The sequence below is a fragment of the Salminus brasiliensis genome, chromosome 14, assembly GCF_030463535.1.
Source record: "Salminus brasiliensis chromosome 14, fSalBra1.hap2, whole genome shotgun sequence".
Classification (NCBI taxonomy): Eukaryota; Metazoa; Chordata; class Actinopteri; order Characiformes; family Bryconidae; genus Salminus; species Salminus brasiliensis.
In genome coordinates, this window is record NC_132891.1 from 6,717,563 (window position 1) to 6,731,631 (window position 14,069).

Sequence of the window (14,069 nt, forward strand, 5' to 3'; positions counted from 1 at the left end):
TAACACGGAAAATCACATTATGATGTAAAATGCAAACGCTGGTAAAGTTTCAAAACATGCTGCTCCCTCACTGCTCCATACAGGCCATATACAGAAACTTAGCTACAGGACAGCCTTTATTTTTATATTCTATTATTTTTGTGATGTACAGTACAGTTACATACACAAAAAAGACAAAAGTATTTGGACACATGCTCATTTATTGTTTCTTTTGAACTCAAGTGTAAGAGTAACTGTCTCTATGGTCCAAGGACGAAAGCTTTCTACTAGATTATGGAGCATTGCTGTGAGGATTTGATTGCATTCAGACACAAGAGCGTTAGTGAGCTTAGGATGTTGGATAATCACCAACCCACCTCATCCCTAACTCTGTGGAGCCAAGAAAGCACTGCTCCACAGCTCCACCTTCTAGCCTATGCCTGGCATTAGGCATTAGTGTGTATCTGCTCCAGAGTCCTATCCTATTGTCAGTGCTTCTCTACAGAGACTACACAAGCTGTGTGTGTGTGTGCCTTTGCACATCTTTGTCAGCAATGGGTGCAGCTTAAAAGTAGCTGAATGCATTCATTAGAAGGGGTGTCCACAAACATTCTATCCATGCTGGTGGGCAACTTTATGCCATCTACAAACAATACAAGCAGAGCATGAAAAAAGTAGGAGCATTGTTTTTGGGGCGTTGGGCAGTGTTTGTAAATGCAGCACAACCCATTCAGCTTTCATTTCACACCAGACATTAGACGGCATCTGCTGTTCCATTCCGTTCACACATCCTGCACACATTCACTGTAAAAGTAGCTTTTATTGTAAATATAAATTCTTTTGTTCGCTGGCGCGGGGGCCCACTCGCATCATTGCTGTTAAGTCTGGCAACAGATTTAATATCCAAATGAAAAGAGCAGAAATATTGCAAAAATTGAGACCAGATTTTTTGTTCACACTGGGATGCTTTAGTGATTTTAATAAACCCTCTCCACAGCACGCGCACACACACGCGCACACAAACACACACAATCGTCTCAGGCCCACGCACAAGCAAATGCACACATATTTTCTCCCGCTCCCTCTCAGCGGGCATCAGTGTGTTAGTGAGGAGTCATCAGAAAGCAGGTAGTAATTCATAAGAAAGAATTTGGCCTGAGGAGCGGCGAGCGCAGCCTTAACAGGCCTAGCAAAACACACGTGTTGTTCCAGTCTGTTTCCTTTCAATAAAACCCAACACTTAGCACTTCATTTCAGAGCACTTCTGACATGATTATGCAGGTTAGTTAAAGAAGAGAAAAAAGGGGAGTTGAGAGCGAGAGAGAGAGAGAGAGAGAGAGACAGAGAGAGAGGGAGGGAGAGAGAGGGAGAAAGATGCAGAACAGAAGCCAGGCATTCAGCAGAGCATTTCAGGTTTTTTTCCTTAATAATTTATAAATTCTCCATAAATAAAGGAGGGTGAGGGTGAGAGAGGCCCTTAAAGGGACGTGCTTGGCATGGTAAAGAGGAATATTTTATTACCATGCCTTAATGCTCCTTTAAAATGGCCTCTCAATTAAGAGCAAGCTATGGTGCAATATATTATAGCCCATTATCGGCCATTCACACACGCGGGCCCCAAAGCCCAGGGCGCGTAAACCAGAGGTCAGAGGTCACACGATGGATAAACGCAGTCATTAATAAACTGCAGCTAGAAGCGTAGGGAAAGAGAGCTTTATGCTAGCTCTGATCTGACCTGTGTCACACATGTTCCTCTGACCTTAAGGGCTGGAGTGTGTTTTTCCAATGCATGTAATCTCATTCTAGAAAATGGGATAACTACAGTTGCATTGAACAAGCATTTCTTCTCCAGGAATCAGGGGGATTAAAATGAGACAGATTGATAGTACTCAGTTCCGCTGAGGAACTCGATAGGGGGCCACATGTACCCTTAAAATCTGTCTGTCTATCAATCTGTCTGTCTGTCTATCTATCTATCTATCTATCTATCTATCTGTCTATCTGTCTATCTATCAATGAAATTAGCTTACATTTGATGCAATAGGTAGATATATAAAATAAAACTTATATTCACTTATTTATTTATATAGAAGTGTTGTCTAGATTAAATAAATTTATAAGTTAAATGAATAAACTTGTTTTTATCTTACCCGTCTAGTTGCTAGGTAGCTAGGTAGTACGGAAAAACGGACAGACGGACAGATCGATCGATAGAAACTTTGTTAAACTCAAAGGAAATTGTAGTTACCGCTGCAAAGTAAACAAAAACACTAAATTTTCCTTTTCCTTTCTGAGCCACTTGTTTGCACTTTGCTCAGCTGTTTCTGTAAGTTTTGTGAGAATGCCAATTAAAATGTCATTTTCTGCTACTTGTAAGCTTTAAAAACAACTTAAATAATAAAAATGAGGTCATGAATCCGTTACTGGCTAAAAAGACGTCTGGTTTGAGGTTTTATTTGTTTCTTTATTTTAAGAATAAAATTGCTGACCCACTTCTTACCCAGCATCCACACACTTCAGCTCTCTGGTTCCAGTTTCCCTGTCTGTCTTTCTTCATCTGTATCGTACTCTCTCTCTCTCTCGCACACAGGCAGGGGCATCCCTCCAAACCCACCCCTCCAATTCAGCTTCAGGAGGGAAGCCAAAGGCAGCCATTAGCCCACCGCGCAGCACTATTAAACTTAATATAACACCCTTTCCATAAAACACATCTATTCTGCCCTATGATGTTTCTGCTGTTGACTTTGGGTGTATGGACAGCCATATGAGCAGGAAATCACTGGTGCTGTGGTTAAAAAAAGTATGTGTGTTCAAAAAGGGGGGAAAAATTAGAATCATATAATTGTGAATTTACAATAATTGTGTCCATGGAGAGAAGTGGATTTTTTTTCCTGATAATGTTTTTAGAGAAAGTCGTTAGGCTGAAGAATGCTTTATTCCCAGCTTGCTGCTAATCAGGGACAGGACGGCCGTTAAATAAATTAAAGAAAAAACTCCCTAGCATGTAGGGCCTCAGCGCTGCTCCAATTCATCAAAACCATGGTGAAGTACAGGACACGGTTCTGTGGCCACTGCAGTTTTATTTCTCTCTCCCTTTTGAAGAGAGTTTCCTACAGAGACGTGAAGACTCCTTATTTTGATTTGTTTCTGAAGAATGTGCAGCAGAAAAGCCTCTAATGAGAAACGCTTTGACAAGTTCTGTAGCTGCCAGTCAGCTGCCAACTGAAGTTCTCAACAACAAGCTCTCTCTGATGATAATCTCATCAGTGTTGTAAATCTCAGTTACATGATGCTGTTTATGTGCATTTGCCCTACGCAGCAGAAGTCCACTACAAGTGTGGCTGAATGGACTAAACATTAGGCCCATATCTGCTACTTCCAACAACACAGTGATGTTTCCTGCTGATCAAACAACTTCTTTCCCATCAACCAAAGCCCTTTCCTCAGTGTTGAGGTGCAAGTTACTCTCATGTAGCTACTTTTTTATATATTTTATTTATGCCTCACTATCTGGCAGTAAACTATAGTCCTTGATCAGTTCACTCTTATAGGATAAGACTCTTGTAGGAACCAGTAAAAATTATGGTAGAATTCCTGTAAAATTGTCACAAGATACAAATGTTTCCAACCTAAAACAGGGTTTGTTGATGCATAACAATAGTGGGATCCTTTTTTTCCCCAATGTTGAATTTAGTTTTTCATCATGTTTTTATATAGAAGCATTGCATTTACAATTTATCCCTTAAATGGCTCGTTTTTTTTAGTTTTTAGTATTTAAGTATTTATGATTACTTTGACTTTGACTGTATATTTTCAGTCAAGCCTTCAGTTTAGTTAATTTAGCTTTAAATAACATTACAAAGTAATACATTTTTTTCCTGAACTATATATATATATAAATATATAAATATATATATATATATATATATATATATATATATATATATATATATATATATATATATTACTATACTATATATATATATATATATATTGTATATGTAAGCTTAGTCAGTATAACGGTAATACAGTGATATTTATAAAGATTTGCAATATCCCAAAATGAGAACATCATTTACGACATGTACATCGAATCGTCCTGTGTCTATCTAGTACCAAATAAGCTCATTCCCCCATGTGCATTTAAGAAAGCAGAGTGGGGGCACTGTGGATGCCTACTGATGCCCACTGTTGATGTAGTTGCACATTTAGAGACCCTAAGTTCGACTGACAGACTACTAGATGAATCTACTCAATATGTCTGAAACAGTGGGAAACACTCGTAAGACCGTTCACTCAAACTTGTGCTCTCAGGTTTGAGGCCCTATCCCCTAAATCTGTGATAGCTGAGCTAGTTAAGCAAAGGCTAGGTTAGCGAGGGGGCTACAGATCTGGAGTTTGTTCTGTGGTGAGCAGACTGATATGCTGCTAACTAAGCTAATGCTAACCAGCTTCTCTCTCCTGATTCAGAGCAGTTGTAATGTTTGTAATGATCAGATTGATGGTTTTAAACATTTATTGATTGATTTAAAACCCTGTGAGCAAACTGAACGTTGCATTTAGTCACTTTTTCGGTTTTGGAATAAGGCAGGATGAAATTATACTGAACCCATCCCCCTTCCCGGTAAAAAATCATGGATACCGTCCAATCCAATTTTTTATCATTATTTCATAACAAACATAACAAGAATTCAGATTGGGTTGACTACATCCAACAAGTATCTACAACAGCAACACTGTTGCTTAAATCACAGGTTTTTGTGCCCTTTTCCATCCCTGTCTAAATCAATGCAAGGCACACAGCAAAACTGCTCCCAGATCAGTATAACAAGTCTATTACAAACCATTTAAGTGCCACCCTCTGGTTACCACATGTACACTTTTGTCCCCCAGTTGGCTTTGATGGTTCAGAATGCCACCACAGGGAAGGCAGGGGATGCCAGGGAATTCTGGGAGTTTCCCTATATGCCAGGGGAGTGAGTGAAACCATCTGCTTATGTGTGTGTGTGTGTGTGTCTAATGGGTTTTAAGGGGATAATAAAGACAATAAAAGTAACAAACATTAAAGATAGCAGAAGGGGTGTAACCAGCAAAAGAGCTGAGTCTTGCTTTCTTAAAAACGTCTGATGTGGTTCACTTCTTGCCTGTCGACACCTCCGTCCCCCTTATCTCTGTCAGTGCTGCCCTAAACTGCGCAATAACAAGATCAGCCAGAACATTAGCATCACTAACAGGTGAAGTGAAAATCACTGATTAGCTTTATCTACAGGGGCGTCTGTCAAGGGGTGAAGATATATATATATATATATATATATATATAAGATATATACAGCAAGTGTCAACAGTCAGTTCTAAGAAGTTGATGTGTTGGAAGCAGGAAAAATCATAGGGCATGCATAAGGATCTGAGCCACTTTGAAAAGGGTCAGACTTTGATGGCTAGGCGACCACACCAGGACATCTCCAAAAAAAAAAAGAAAAAAAAAAGGCAGGTCTTGTGGAGTTTTTTTGGTATAAAGTGTGGTCAGTACCTATCAGTGCTCCAGGGTCAGGTGCACCTAAGGCTTAGTGATGCGATCCATAGAGGCCTGACAACCTCACCTCACAACTTACAGGACTTACAGGACATCAGCAGCTTAAGTCCTTGGTGTCGGATACCACAGGACACCTTCAGAGGTCTTGTGGAGTCCATGCCTCAAATGGTCAGATTTGTTGTGGCGACCTACTTGATATCAGGCACTTAAGGTACTACTGTTATGACTGATCGGTGTAACTTTAGATATAACCGTGTCCGTCCAAATGATTTACTCCAGATGCCACTTCTGTATCTCTCAGCTTGTAAAATGCACATGGAAAGCATGTCCTATAGTACTGTAGGGGAGCCCAAGAGCTAGAAATGCAACAATTGATTATTTATATATTCATGCACATCAAACACCATAAACATGTATTTTGGAGTTTTTTATGTGCATCAATATATAAATAGTCAATTATCAACATAACTGACATATTTATCCAATGGTAATTATAGAATAACTCAATCAAGCAATACACTTCAGGAGGCCAAAGTGTGATGATAGGTCACAGGTATGACAAAGGTCACAGGTATGACAAAGGTCACAGATATGACCAAAAAATACATTCAAAAGTTTAAGTAAGTCATAGTAATGGTTTTACCCAAATAAATGTACAATTAATCTCTCTAATTCTGCTAAATTTGTTTTTAATAACCAATTTAGAGTACATTCATTGATTAGAATATATAAATATATTGTAATCAATAATAACCCAATATATCAATGTGGTCAATATATTTTCTCTGGGTTTTTCTAAACACAAATTGATCATTTTTTGTTGTAATCACATTAAAGGTTTGTCATATTGTTTTATTTTATTTTCATTTACATTTATGCTGTTTGGCTGATGCTCTTATACAGCGTGACTTACAGCTGAATCGTGTTACACAGGTAAGAGAATGTAGTGTTAGGGGTCTTACTCAAAGACTCTTCTTGGTGTATTGTGGTGTGCTTGCACAGCCGGGGACTTGAACCCTAGTCTGCCATGGGAAATGCAGTTTTGTTACCCACTACCCTACACCATAATTTGAACTGCTTTACTCAACAGAAAACAGAAAATCCATCACTGTGGATCAGTTCTGTTCTGTTCTGAGGTGTTGGACGTTAAAGGGTTAAGTCTAATCAGAATAAACACTTATCCTGCCAAAGTAGTATCTTTGCAGTAGGCCGTGATTGCAGAAAAACATAATGGTTTCTATTAGCTTTGCACTTTAATACATAACTCAACTGATGTGAGAGCTCATCTACAGCGGCTTCGGCCATGATTCAGCCAATCGGATTTCCGAACCTCCAGTAAAGCGTCTGCTTTAAAGGGTTAAATTATGTAAAGAGTTAAACGGCCATCTAATACACATCTCTGTCCACTGCCCGGCCCAACAAATGCCCGACACTCTGTTGATTTGGGCTCTGAACTCTGTGCTCCCAGCTTACATGCACACACACATACACATACACACACACACACACACACACACACTCATACACACACTCACACATCAGCCCACATCCTTTGGAAGGTGTGCAATTTACGAGCTGTGAGGCGAGCGTGGCAGTTTGGCAGTTTGAGTTGGTCACAGTTACACAGCCTTTCATTAGCACACAGTAATTAACACACACAATTTCTGCATCACACTACACACACACACACACGCACACACATGTTTGATCCTGCTGCACATGTCCTGTAATATTGCCCTTGCCTCACTCACCATTGTTCAGCAGTGTGTGTCTGTTACTGCTGTAATGACAGAGTCACACAGGGTCACAGTAGAGAGAGAGAGAGAGAGAGAGAGAGAGAGAGAGAAAGAGAGAGAGAGAGAGAGAGAGAAAGAGAGAATGTGCAGTGTGTAACACATCTGGCGGTGGTTCTCAGGAAACAACTGCTTCACTTCATGGCTGTCATCACCCTGCAGTGCGCTTGTGTGTGTTTATGTGGTTGTGTGTGTGTGTGTGTATGTGTGTGTAGCAGGTTTAGTTGCAATTAAGATTTAAACTGCAGTCAAACTTGCTACGCCCTTACAAAACACACACACACACACACACACACTCAGAGGAAAAAAATGACTCTAGACATGTGTGTGTGAGCCACACTATGTCCAGATGGAGATTTTGTGTATATGTGTGTGCACCTGTGTGTGTGTGTGTGTGTGTGTGTCTGTGTAAGGCTACATGAGGACACACAGACGTAAGCACTGTCTATGTCTACACTGTGTACAGGCACATGCTTTGGCTCCCTGTGGGGAGCCATTATCCTCATGATATGACATTGTAGGTGTTTAGAGCATGTGGTACACTTACACACACACACACACACACACATTCACACACACTGCAGCTTCTTTCTCTGCTAAACACTTACTGATCACGTCACTGTAGCTGTTTTGGGTCCTATTCCAACAGAAAAGTTCTCTCTGGAGCAGATAAACATGAACCAACTGGCACAGCGCTTAATGCCAGGTGTGAGGGGTGAGGGGTATAAAGCCCCCAGCATTGATTGGTTGGCGCTCCATCCAGTACTTTTGTGATGAGTTGGGGAGTTGAGCATGAGGTAGGGCGATGTTCATCCAACATCCTGACCTCACTAACGCTCTTGTTGCTAAAAGCAATCAAATCCTCACAGCAATGCTCCATAATCTATTAGAAAGCCTTCCCCCCATGGGTTGCGGAGCTTGGCACTCCCCTGCCCAACCAAATCTGGGAGGAGAGCCTTTCCAGGATTTCATACTGCTCCAGTATTTCAAATAAAGGCTGATGCACTTCAAATAACTGATGTGGCTCTGCATCTCCACTTTGCAGGACAGCTCTGACCATTTGAGGCATGGACTCCACAAGACCTCTGAAGGGCCTCCATGTATCACATCAGTGAGCCTTAGGTGACCCATGACCCTGTCCCTGGTTCACCAGTTGTCCCTTCTTGTAGCACTTTTGGAGATGTTCTGACCCAATGTCCAGCCATCACAGATTCAAAGTCTCAAAGATTCAGATTCTTATGGTTGATCATTTTTCCAGCGTTTAACCTCAACATGACCTTCAAGTACTGACTGTTCACTTCCTGCCTAGTACATCCACCCCTTTACCCTATATATATATATATATATATATATATATATATATATATATATATATATATGTGTGTGTGTGTGTGTGTGTGTGTGTGTGTGTGCGTGAGTGTGAGTTCCAAATTTCAAATTCAAAATTTCAAAAAATAGAAAAATTGCTACAAAATGACTGACTGGGTATAAAATATTTGTACGCTGACTTCCATTGATAGTTAGGAAGAGGCTTCCTTCTCATGTAAAGTTATTGTTTTGGAGATACAAGGTATGGTTTTGAGTTTGTACAACTTTTATGTGGAAGAAACATCAAAGTGTAAAAGATGCAGAACCTCTTGCCAACCACAAGAGGGCAGTGTGTGCCCTGGCAATCCTGTACAGCATAACATCATTTGCAAAAGCGAAAGAAATTTCTAAAAAGCAAAAAATTAAATCAATGAAAAAAAGCTACAGACTAAATTTATATTACAGCAAAAATGTCTAAATCACATCGATAAATAAATCACACATAAAAACCCTGAACAATAAATCATGAGTAACAAAATAAATGCTGTTTTGTGTTATGTTTGTAATAACCATAAACACATAACAGTTATCTAGTCATTAAAAATAAACAGTACACTAGGGGGACTAGAGTGCTCCTCATCAGCATAAAAGAAGTGTGGCTTAACAAAACCTTCTAAACTTACAAAGAAAGCAAGACGGACAGAGAGAGACAAAAAAAAGAGACAGAATGATGGAAACTATCATCTCCAGCTGGGAAATTGTGCCATCTGGAAATTCAGCCAACACTTCATTTAACACTTCAGTATGTGGTCTTCAATAGTAATGACAGAAATGTGAAATCCTTCAGATCACAGAACCGATTAAGGTTCCAGGCAGGTCATCAGTGATCTGAACAGGAAATTTCAGACCGCTGATGACCTGCTCAGAGCCGTAATCTGTTTTGTGAATCTCTACAATAGCCGTCCTGTACATGAGCAGTACATCAGCTTGTACCTGGACAGTACTACAGTGAACCGGACTGAGTTCTACTGTCACTGCAAAAACCATCAGCAAAATCAAAGCAACAGTTTCAGTCTGTCCCGGACAGGGGGTCCCATTTTTTGACATAATCTGAATTTAGCTGTTGCTCTTCACATTTTGTTACATTTTTTTATTTTGAGGACTATTGAAAGTAAAGCCAGGTATTTAAATATAGATTTTTAAATGATAATCATAATAATTATATATTTATATTATTATTATAGTAATTATAACAATACTAATAGTAATAATAAGAATACTTTCCAGCTAAACAAGATTTTCCCTTGATGTTACTTACTTCCTGTTGTTCCACCTCCAGTCCCGACTAAAATCAGGGATTTCCCGATCAGGTTATTTTGCCACTTCGATCCGATCAGAGTCTCTTCACCCCCTAATGCAGCGAGGCTTATTACACACTAGGGTGTATTACTCAGTCACTAAAGGGGGTTCTGTACAAACTGGTGGGGCTATTCTTTGGTAATAAAATACCCATAGGCTGTTTTCACAGCCACGCAGTTTAGATCAGATGAGCTCCTGATTAATCTGTTCAGTAAAATCCCTTTATTGTTAGTATCAATTTCTATTGGTTTAGTTTAGTAGAGACTTACTTAAAATGATGGTTTAATAGTGTTTAATATCATAATCCAGTCTGACTCTCCTTTCTGACCAATCAGCTCCCAGCTCCTTTACAACACTGCATTTGAATTACTTCCTGTTGTTGTTGGTCTACTGATGTGAAATAACTGGTTTATGGTGGGTGAATGTGCGGTTCTCCTGCTGGTAAAACGGAGAGTTTCAGTGATAGTAAAATGGTTCCACACTAAACAGACACTCAGCTCTTACTGAAGCCAGCAGGACAATATGTCTCTTAATGGCGTCTTCAGGACACCAGATGGCGCTCTGAACACTGGTTAAAACACAGACTTGGAACTGGATTGGGATTAACATAGCCAATATCTGATCCATTCAAATATGCCTGGATCGGCGCCGATCCTGTTCTGCTTGATCGGATTGGGACATCACTACCTAAAAACAAAGGTGCTATAAAGGGTTCTTTGAGAGATGCCATAGAAGAACCACGAAGACATCTGTGATGTAAAGGTTCATCAGATTTACACAAATCTTATCCGAACATGGTTCCTTAAGGGAACTAAACAAGGTTTTTCTGTGGCATTGCTGAAAGAACCCCCTTTAGCACCTTTATTTTTAAGAGTGTAGTAAGAAGCCAGGGATTAGTGATGCAACATAAATAGGCCTGGGACCTGATGCTGATAGGTGTGTGTCAACACTTGAACTTCTCAGAAGACGTATACCTGTCTTCCAGACCCTGCTGAAAGAGCTGCTTTACTTGTGGACTGTACCTGAGCGCAGCTGATGCAGAGCGAAAGTCACAGAACCATCATAAATGACCTTTGCAATAGAGGTGTTTGTTGAATGGAGATAATCCTGCAGATGTACGACTTTACTCTGCAAGCGCCTCGTAAAGATTATCACGCGACTGTGTCTGTGCGGAGGGGGTCCGGAGGGGTTTTATGAAGTTATTTGGTGTTAAAATATGCCTTAATGGATTGCTGGGGATTCGTTTCTTACAGAGCAGGAAGCGGACCAGGGGTTTTCAGGGCTATTAATTTGACCGCATGGTGTTACGCCAAAGCCTCCGGGCTGGAACACATTTTTGCGGATGAACGCAAGACTTTTTTGCTATGTGTGTGTGTGTGTGTGTGTGTGTGTGTATGTGTATTCTGGCTCTCCTTCCTTCACTGCTTTGAACCATGGATATAAAAGTTTGATGAAGCTGAGGCCCCCATACACACACACACACACACACACACACACACACACACACACGTATACACACAGCATAGAAAATGCCAGATCATAGTTGAGCTCCTGCATGTAAAAAAATAACAACGTGTGTATATAAAAAACATACTATGTATGTGTGTGTGTGTGTGTGTGTGTGTGTGTGTGTGTGTGCGTGTGTTGTAGTATCTGAAGCTCAGATTGCATCCCTCTGCTCCTCTGTATTCCCAGCAGCTGAATGGATTGAGTGAATGATTGGTGAGGAAACAGGAACATGACCACGCCCCCCTCTCCCCCAACATACAGACACAGTCATATGTCAAATAAAACATTTTAAGCCACGCCCTCATGACAAAATGCATCTCCTGTTGTTGGTCTCAGGGGCTCTCTGCCTCAGAACAGCCAATTAATATTAGGCCTATCTACACTATCTGTCCAGATGTTTGTGGACATCCTTTCTAATAAACACATTTAGCGTGGGCTAGAGGGGTATAAAGCCCCCCCAGCATTGAGCTGTGGAGCAGAGGAACTGTGTTCTCTTAAATGAAGGCTGATTTTCCGTCCCATACTTTTGGGAGTTGGGGAATTGGGGATAAGGTGATCTTTGAACATTCTGACCTCACTAATCCTCTAGTTGCTGAATGCAACAAAATCTGAAATCTGAATAAACTATGAATGAGCATGAACAGTCAATTGTGCACTCTTGGCTGCTGATGGCAAAGCAGCATGGCTCAGGATTCCAACTTACCAGGCCAATAGCACATTAAGGTAAAGGTGCAAGGATTTGTTGCTGTACAATGTACATATCTGTCCGCCGCATTTAGCCCATCCGTGGGGGTAAAAACACACCTACTAGTGTACTGGGGCAGTGAGCACACACACCCCTGGAGCAGTGGGCAGCCAACTCCTGCCAACCAACAGGCCCAGGAAACAGTTGCAGGTTAGGTGCCTTGCTCAAGGGCACTTTAGCCAGAGGATGAGACAGCCTTTACTCTCCCCCCACCCCAATTCTTGCATGCCAGTAGTATTTGAACCAGCGACCTTCTGGTCTCAAGCCTACTTCTCTAACCATTAGACCACGACTTCCCCTGACATTAGACCGCTGAGCTGGATTGATTTTTCAAGCAACTAAATTATGTTTTTTGTGAGATGATATTAGTGACCAATATTTGTTAGCAACATTAACCTAGCATCTCTTGTCGTAAACAATTCTTGTCTGATTGCCTGCATAAGCGGTAAAAGGGAAATCATGTTCACTTGATTTTCACTGAACAACCCCTTTATAGTTTATTATTCAATAAGTAGAAATCAGTCAGTAGCTGCTATGATTGTGTACAATCTGTAGTTATGAGATTGAGGGACTGACGTGTGGACGCACACACAGACCCTTTAATATACAGACAATATACTGTACATTTAAATTAATATTTTTATTACACTTTTGTTTTTATACTTCATCTTAATTTCTTGATCTTGATATGAAGAGCTGGACTGTGTTTGCTTTTTGTCATTAGAATGGTTTTACATTGCTGGAAGCCGAGATGAAAGAGTGTGTGTTGCTGTTGTTGGCCACATTGCCCAGTGAAAGGTAGTGACCACTGACAAAAACTCCCATCAAAAATCATAAAAATGTAAAAATTCTGCTCATCAGGCCTGGAGAGATCAACTTCAAAGGGTGTTTAATCCAACTGAGAGAGAGAGAGAGTGAGAGAGAGTGCAAGAGAGAAGGTGAAAGTTGAGGGGGAGGTAAAGATTTTTATCAGAATGTAAAGGATTGTACCAGCTGTCTCTGACAGTGGGTGCGAGAGTGTGTGTGTGTGTATAAGCATCATTTAGAATGGAGATAATGGGAACATGTCTTCTCCACTTTTTAAAATGTCCCTTTTTGCCTCGTGGTCATTTTTTAATGTCTCTGTTCTGTGATAGCTTTGGAATTATGTGTGCTAATGTCCAGGTTAGCCTATCATATGGGCAGCAGTTTAAGCAGGTTTCCTCAACAAAAATGGTAAGGCTTTACCCTAATGATGGTAACGTAATTTGTTTATTTGGTTGAATGAATTGTAAGTTGAAATAATGCTTTCAGGTTCTGACACTGATGTGCAAATACACACACAGCTTGTCTAGTCCCTGTAGGGAAGTACTGCCAATAAAATAGGACTCTCTGAAACAGATAAACATGAACCTATGATGCCTAATGCCAAAGAGATATAAAGCCCCCAGGATTGAAATGATGGTTTGTGCTCTACCCAATACTTGTTGGGGAGTTGGGGATGAGGTGGGTTGGTGATCATCCAACATTCTGACCTCACTAACACTTTTGTTGCTGAATGCAATCAAATCCTCACAGCAATGCTTCAAAGTCTAGTAGAAAGCCTTCCCAGGACAGTAGAGACAGTTACTCCAAGAAATGCTATATATAATTTTTTAATACCCTGGATTTCAGAAGAAACAATGAATGAGCAGGCGTCTCAATACTTTTGTCCACATAGTGTTGGCAAGTTGGTAACTTGCTACTGCAAAGGCAAACGTCTGAGCTCATATATATAATGTTATAATTTCTAGTTTTTATACTTCTCAAGCAAGTTTCAAATTTTTTGCCTTAAAAATCAGTATTCTCATGTGGCCAAACTGAA